Below are 8,301 nucleotides of genomic sequence, written 5' to 3' on the forward strand. Positions count from 1 at the left end.
TAACGAACTACATGTGCGACAAGCTTTTCTTTAGTTTTTATGTCTTGACTCGTACTCTATCATGTTTTTAATTTATTTATTTGAATCAGAAACCGAATCAGTATTTTTATCTGTCATCCTTTATTACTTTCACCTGACATGTGGGGATGGCTGACGCGGGGGCGTCCAAACAAACTATTTGTACCACGTGACCAGGTACAGGTCCAGGGTACAGGTGCGTCAGAGCCCTTAACAGAGCCAACGTCTGTCCGCTCCCCCGTCATGAATCATCTGTACGTACACTATGACCCTGCAGTGTATAAATCTTTTTCAATTCTTGTATTCCTTCGACAGTGACCTGTAGCATACATCCCATGCTTGTCTAAGCGGCTCAGATTTCGAGTTCATCTGGATCCGAGAGCCAAAACGCCACTCCCTATAGATCTCAGGATCAAAATAGTTATTTGGATCCTGTTTGGACCTATATAGGGCACGACTAGTTGTTCCCGAGAATTAGAAAAAAATGACCAACCCGCAGCTGCACATGAACTCGTCCCCAACCTCCATCCCACGACCACTCGTCCCCTGCGCTGGCCGCCGGCGCAATCACCCCCTCCCCCACGCGTCGTCGCAACTCCACGCCCAACCTCGCGCTCCTCCGTCGCTGCCCCACCCCGCGCCGCCTCCTACCTCGCCCACCCCACAGGCCGCCGCCGCAGCCCCACCGCGCATCACCTCCTACCTCGCGCACCATGAGCCGCCGTCACCGCCCCACCCCGCGCGCTGCCGCCGCCACCCTACCCTGCCCCGCCACCACGGGATCCCCCATGCGCGTCGGCCGCCACCCGACGCAAATCAGTCGCCGCCCCAGCGATCCTCCACTTCCCCGTGCTATCCCTCGATGCCGGCCGAGCGCCTCCGACAGGATGCGTCGCCATGGTCCAGTCACCGGGGGTTGCTCTCCCTGACTCATAGCTGAAGGAGACCGGCAGCTTCCTCGATGGAGCACTGCAGAAGGCCATCGAGCCTACAACCACAACTAGGACGAGCCCCTCAATTTGCTAGTTTCATTTTTATTGCAATCGCAAACTCTGTTTGCCCCTTCCTTGATCCAATCTTTTGTTCTTGCTACTCCACATCGCATCCACATGCCGACGCGCCGCCCCCAACCCATGAACCTTCACCTGCTGGTTGACCTTCTCGCAAAGCCCACCTCCACCTTCCGGGGATCTGGCTCGCAGGGTGCACGCAATCTCGTCCTGGCCAGCTGCTGCTGGGTGAAGCTCCACCAGCCTGAAGATGCAAGAGGTAGCCTTTCTTGCTAATGCTACTACTACGCTTTCTGCCAATGCTAGTTTTGTTTTTCTCCTAATGAAGTCAACGCCTTGATTTTGATGGATAAGCAAGAATAGAGGGAGATACAGAGCATGTGTAGTATATGGACTGCTCGCACGCGCTGCCACGGACTGCTCGCACGCGCTGCCACGAACTGCTCCACCCAGCGCCTCCACACCCCGCGCGTCGCATGCGTGCCACACCGTAGCCACTTCTCCCACACATTGATGAAGAGGTAAGCCGTCCATCTGTACTCCAGCTTCACAGTGACACACAAGGAGCAACAACTACTGCTAGCACAGTCCTGCCAACTCCCTTTCCAATCTACTCTTGCTCGCCTCCTTCCCTATGTTTCTTGCGCCAAACCAAAAGGTGCACAAGACATGTTTGATAAAATGGCTAGCTGAAGATAGAACTGTTGTGTAATCGTGTTTCCCTTTGGTTTAATTTTTCTTTGTTCATGTTCTATTATTTTCCCAATTATTTACTACGCAAAATACCTCCATCCCAAGCACTTATATCGTGGAGTGGGGAAAAGTTGTAATTTTTCTATAAGCACTTTATAATTGGCTAGAAAATAGGAAAAGAAAAGGAGAAAAAAACGAGATGTAGCAGTGCATTGAAACACAACATCTACTAGTGCTTCTGTTTTGATTTAGATATTCCCAGCATTTCTTTGCCTAGGATGTGTTTGCGTTCATATATGTAAGAAAACTATTGTAGCTAAGTGTTCACTTTGATTGTCCTTTGCTTCACGCTGTGACATACATAGTCTGATGTGCTTATATTTTTTTGCTGAACTTATAAGTAGATGATTCATTGTATTCATCATCTTATAGTGCTTGTTGCCAGGTCTGTCTCTCTTTCCTCCCCTGCTCACCGTCCTGTGCGGCAGTGGACGCGACTACTTGAGGGAACAAAGCCCGGCTTACGAACACCGGCAGTCTCCCTGCACCCTACAAAAAATTAAATAAATCGCAAGTTCAGAATCAAGAAACCATGAAGTTCAAAGACAACAAAGTACTACCCGATGTTGTTCGCCAACGATCTTTAGTTTCTTTAGCAGTTCGTACACATTTTGCCAAAGCTAGTATGTTCGGAACCGTAAGTTGATAGCTGACCGACAGGGACAACAATGTTAATGGCGATTGAAGAAGGATCCCAAAATATTATTATTGGGACCGAAGGCCAAGTTTTATGCACGGTGTGAGAGGATTTCAGGAATTGTTCTAAAGCGGTCGATGGCTTTCGAGAGATGCGATCACATCTCACAAGTTTCTAGGGGGTTCAAGATCATTTATATAAGAAGGAAATGTCAAAGGTTCAGACGGCAGCACACTTAAAAATACTGGTGAAAAATCTGAACATGTGTAGTGCAATTATGGGGAAAAGCTTGAATTTTTATCGCTTAACCTCTGTTGATCTCTCCTATAGTTTTTGTTATGCGTTCTTCATTGAGTGGTACAACTGAACATATCCACGGGAGATCCATGCTATGGTACAGATTTGTGAAATTAGTTTGTACTCATTAGTATTATTTCATTGTGGTTAACGGGCGCATGACTTCATGTGTTCACTATTTATTTCTTTGCTTGATTTGTACCCAAATTATTTATTAATATTGTGATTCGAGTGCCTCGTGCATGGATGTCATTTGTAGCACACAAAGGTGCTTGTGTTAATACATACGAGAGGAACATTCTGCTAGTGATAAAACAAAGGATCGAATGCTAAAATAATTTGTTTTATGTGTTTCTAAAAAATTCAAGAAGTTCAAATTAAAAATGATAGGGTTGTTCAATGTTCTTAAATAATCCAATTATTCCAGTTTCTAAGAAAACTGGAAGTTCAAATAAAAAACAAAGTACAAAAGAAAATAATATTTTTGTTACTACAATGAATGAATCCAAGAAGATCAAATTAAAATAACTAACTAGCTCAAAAATGAATTTTCCCCTTTTTTATAAAAAAACTAGTAGTTCAAATTTAGAAAATAGAACGGTTTGATGTTTATTACAAAACTCAGATTCCTTGAGTTACTAAAAGATAGACCAAGAAATTCAAATTAGAATAACAGAGTAGTGCGATGTTTATATACCACAAAGAAAACAAAGCATCACCTAGAAAATATTAACTCTAGAAGTTTAAATTTAATAAATTGGAGAGTTTAAAGAAAACCCAAATTCTTTCTATAAGTAGCAAAAAAATTAAAGTATGAAGTTCAATATAAAAAATATGTTTGATTCTTATTTAAAATTTATATATTTTCTAAGAATAAAACCAAGAAGTCCAATTTACAAAAATAGAGAAGTTCACTATTTATAAAAAAACTCACATTTTCTTAGTACTAAAAGAAATAAAATCTAGAACTTCAAATTTTCATAATTCTAAAAAACACACACAAAGAAGTTCAAATAAAAAAGTTAGAGCGGTTTGATGTCTATAAAAAACTCAAATTTTTCCCTTACTAAAGTGAAACAGGGAGAAGTTCAAAGTGATAACAACCAGAAGTTCATATGCTGCACGGTGTGTGTTTCATACGAGAAAAAAGAGTAAAAAGGAGAAGTCTAATTATTTTGCTAGAAGTTCAAGTGATCTTCCCTCGGATGTTCAAAAATTCTTGTTAGAGAGGTTCAACGTGTGTTTACATGTTCAAAAAACACAAAAAAGATGTTGTGTCTCATGTTTTAAAATAATTCTATCAATCTATTACAAATTTGGAACAAAAATACTCTAGATGAAAAAAGTTATTTTCTATTCAACAACTTTCCAAGGGGTGTATCGTATATTCGAAAAACAAATGGTTAATATAAATTGATGTATGTTGTTCAAAAATAAAAGCTTAACCGTTTTAAAAAAAAGTTGCGTCTTTTCAACAAGTCTCTAAGGATTTATCATTAGTTGAACTCTGAGGAACGGGCGACAAATTACAAACAAAAATATGTGGCCGAAGTTCAATATGAAAACAGCAAGCAGTTCAACTACTATACGGAATGCATTTCAGATGAGAATAAAAGAATATAAAATTAAAAGCCTAAAACGTTTGTTGCAAGAAGTTCATGTGCTCCACCCTGCACGATTCAAAGATTATATTACGAGACTCTGACCTTCAATTATATGTTAAAAAAGAGGAAAAAACAACAACATTTTTGCCATTTTTAAAACTGGTCTCAAACATCAATGAATTCGTAACACCTGTCTACATGAAAAAGTTGCTCCTATTCATAAGCTTTCCAACGGTGTATTATATGCTACATTCCGATGTACGGTTTAAAAGTTTCATGTATACCAATTAAAACACGTTTTTATGTATTGAAAAAATTCTTTTGAACCATCACGAGTATGAAAAAAATGATCAACGCGGAAAAGTTGCGTGTTTTCAACAATGTTCCATCGGTATGTCATTTGCTCAATTCTGGTAAGTGGTTGGGAGTTACGGACAAAAAACAGCACGTGAAAAACAGAGTGAAGTTCAAACAGAACAGCTCTAGAAGTTCAACCTAAAAGTTTGATCTCAGAAGGCAGAATGTATGATCTCAAAAGTTCAGATTGATAACTGCCAGAAGATCACGTACTACACGATGTGCATTTTGTATTAAAAAAAGATTGAAAAAGCAAAGCCTAAAAGTTTTGTTTCTAGAAGTTCAAGTGCTTGGCCCGAGAAAGTTCAAAAATTCTTGTGAGAGAGATTGAACAAAAATAGGTGATAGAAGTTCAAAGTGAAAACAACGAGAAGTTTAACTACTACACGGAATGCGTTTCAGGTAAGAATATAAGAATAAAAAATAAAAATCTTAAAAAGTTTGTTGCAAGAAGTTCACGTGCTTTGTCCGGGGAAGTTCAAAAATTCTTGCGAGAGAGATTCACCTTGTATTTCCATGTTCAAAAACACAAAAAAGAAATTGTTTTTTTTGCACTTTAAAATAATTCTCTCAATCCACAAAGAAGTTGAGTTATTATTTGGGAGCAATTTGATTTCAAAAATAAAATAAAAAATTCAGATTACAAAAATGGAAAAAGTTATGTACTACATGGTGTGTGTTTAATATGAGAAAAGTGAATAAAAATGCAATATCCAAATTTTTTGTAGTTATAAGTTCAAGTCCTCGGTAGGAGAAAGTTAAAAAAATTATTGTAAAAGAGATTTGTACAAAAGGAATATATTTTGTGTAACACTGACAAATGGATTGAGAAAATTACAAATGAAAATACATCACAGAAGTTCAACGTGAAAACAGTAGGAAGTTCAACTACAACCCTGAATGAATTTGAGATGAAAAACTTTTAAAACCGTCGCGAGTATGAAAAAATGATCAACACGGGAAAGTTGCGTGTTTGCAGCTTTCCACCGGTATATCACTTGCTCAATTCCGGTGAGTATTCTCGTGAGTGGATGGAGAGCTACGGGCAAAAAAACACATGAAAAACAGAGTGAAGTTCAAGTAGACATGCCGAGAAGTTCAAGTTCTTCACATGATGCATTTTCGAAGAATCTGTTTCACGATAATGACAGAATGAATGATCCTGCCGTTTTTGAAATTACATGAAAACCGCCAGGAATAAGAGAAAACCATCAACATGAAAACATTTCGCATTTTCCGTAGCTTTTCAACGGTATATTATTTGTGCCATCCCTACAATGTTTGTAGAAATTACGACGAAAATATGTTTTAAGCCATTTTTGAAACTGACTTAAAATCGTAAAGAATTGGGAGAAACAATATATAACAAAAAGTTTCGCATTTGTTTAAGCTTTTCAACGCCATATCATTTGCTGCGTTCAGACGTACGATTAAAAAATTAGCTCCAAAATACGAACTCGGTGGAACTTGTACCGTTTTCTAAATTACTTTTAAACCGTTCAAAATTAGGAAAAAACTTTCAACATGAAAAAGTAGCACATGTTCATAAGCTTTCCAACGCAATATCATTTGCCTCAATTGGATTAGCCGTTTAGAAATGACATCAAAAATACAAACTCGGCTCTTCGGTTTGTGAAATTTTATGATTTTCCAAATTACTCTTTAACTATAGGGAATTAGAGAAAACTTTCAACATGTGGAAGGAGCGGTTTTGCAGCAGCTTTCCAACGCCATATTATTTGCCTCATCCCGATAGATAGTTTGGAAATGCGATCGAAAATACAATTCACATTTTTTGTATGAAGAAAAAACGGTTTTCAAAACTGCTCTTAAATCGCTTACATTTTGCCCAAAATTTAACTTGGATCATGATACTCATGTCCATAGCTTTCCAACGGTATATAGCAAGCCCCATTCGGGCAATGTTGGCGGAAGTTCAACCTAGCACAGGGGGAAGTTCAGGTCGAACAACTCAGGCAGTAAAATTACAAGAAACGCGAGTTCATCATGACATGAGTGCAAAATCCGCCAATGAGCGAGATTCCTATTTAAAATGGGTATTTAGTTGCTAAAAAACGTTTCTAGATTACACTAACATCATATAGAACATGACTAATCACAATAATTCACGCGGGGATACACAGTTACGTAGATAGCCCGAAGGTCGGGTTCGTACAGAGGGAAGTTCAGGCGCGTTACTCAGGCAGGTCAGGTTGTGATCAGAATATTATTATGATCCCATGATCATAATATATATAGGGTGGGTCTATTCTAATAACACCCTTAAGAGTCTTATTCTAATAACACCTGCTTATTCTGATAACACCCACCGACCCGAACACCCCGCACCGCCGAACCCCGCCGAACTGCAAAAACGAAAAAACCACCCCAGCCGGCCACCCCCACGCACCCCACCCCCACCGAACCCACATTCTTCCCCGATCAATCCCCACCCACCTATCCTCGATGACCACGCCCCATCGCCACCACCCCCAATCCCTAGTCCCCACCCCCACGAGCATGGCGCTCCGGCGCGGCGCAGGATCCGGATCGGGATCGGCCCCCCTAGCGCCCCACTCCTCCTTCGTCTGCCCCCGCACCCCAACCTTCCTTCAACTCCGCTGGCAACCACGGTAGCCGCCGATGTGTCACCGACCTGCCATGACCCACCACGGAGTGCGCCCTGTCCCATATCCGCCGGCTCCCCGCTCAACTGGCTTCCTCCCTCTGGTCAACCGCCATGGCTGCCTCCATGGAAACCAGCGCCGCCACCTTCAACCACCGCTACTAGCTGCCTTCGGATCCGGTGCATCGGCGCCCCGGCCCGCCAACCACTGCGCCACATACGCGGATCCACCGGATCCCAGGCTCCGCTCCTTCCCCCAACCTTCTCCTTCAACGACGGTCAACCCGCGGCAACTAAACGGGCCCCTTCCCCAATGGTGGCGGCGTGAAGCTTCTGCAGTTTGTGGCATGCGCGGCTGCAGTGCAGCAGGTGCGTGCTTGCAGTCCACCAGCGCGACAGCCCGATGGATGCACTCTGACATCTGCCATCGACCTTCACGAGCGAGATGCGCGCGCCGGCGGGCAAACATAGCCCGCCGAGCCTCTCACCCCACCCACGTCAGCGAGCAGGGAGGGGAGGGCCAGCAGCACGCACACGCCTCTTCCCATCCCCATCCAAGCTCCGCCAACGACTTTCGGCGCCGTTGCATCGTCAGGATCCGGCGTTAAACCTCCTGCGCGCGACCAGACTGTGTTGTCCTAGAGCAGTCGCTTCCTGCACCTGTAGTACATCCAACGGCGCCGTGCAGTGCGACCAACGATGATTTGCCGGACCACCAATGACGGCTTGCACACCCGTGTTGCCTTCGGGCTCCTCTTGCTCTTGCCACCTCTCGTCTTCAAGCTCCTCCGGCCCTGCCGGAAGTGCGTTGACATGTTCTTCCGGTGCTACCATATGTGTTCAGTTGGCGGGCCCGTGCAGCTCGGTTGCCACCCCGTGCAGCTCGGTTGCCACGGCCGGCCTCCAAGGCTTCCCCCCAACCCTGACACTGGACGGCGCCGCCCCGCCATCCCTTTGCCGTGATGCACGTGAGATACACCACCCCAAGGGCCGTCTCTC

General features: G+C 43.1%; 1 long non-coding RNA gene across 1 annotated transcript; it reads left to right on the plus strand.

Annotated features, from left to right (window-relative positions):
* The first annotated feature begins 509 nt into the window (after window positions 1–509).
* LOC125551334 lies at window positions 510–2,874 on the plus strand. Its single transcript, XR_007302447.1, has 3 exons — window positions 510–1,287; window positions 1,383–1,549; window positions 2,167–2,874. It is a non-coding gene; the product is annotated as an uncharacterized LOC125551334 (long non-coding RNA).
* Window positions 2,875–8,301: the final 5,427 nt, after the last annotated feature.

This window comes from Triticum urartu, chromosome 4 (assembly GCF_003073215.2).
Source record: "Triticum urartu cultivar G1812 chromosome 4, Tu2.1, whole genome shotgun sequence".
NCBI lineage: Eukaryota > Viridiplantae > Streptophyta > Magnoliopsida > Poales > Poaceae > Triticum > Triticum urartu.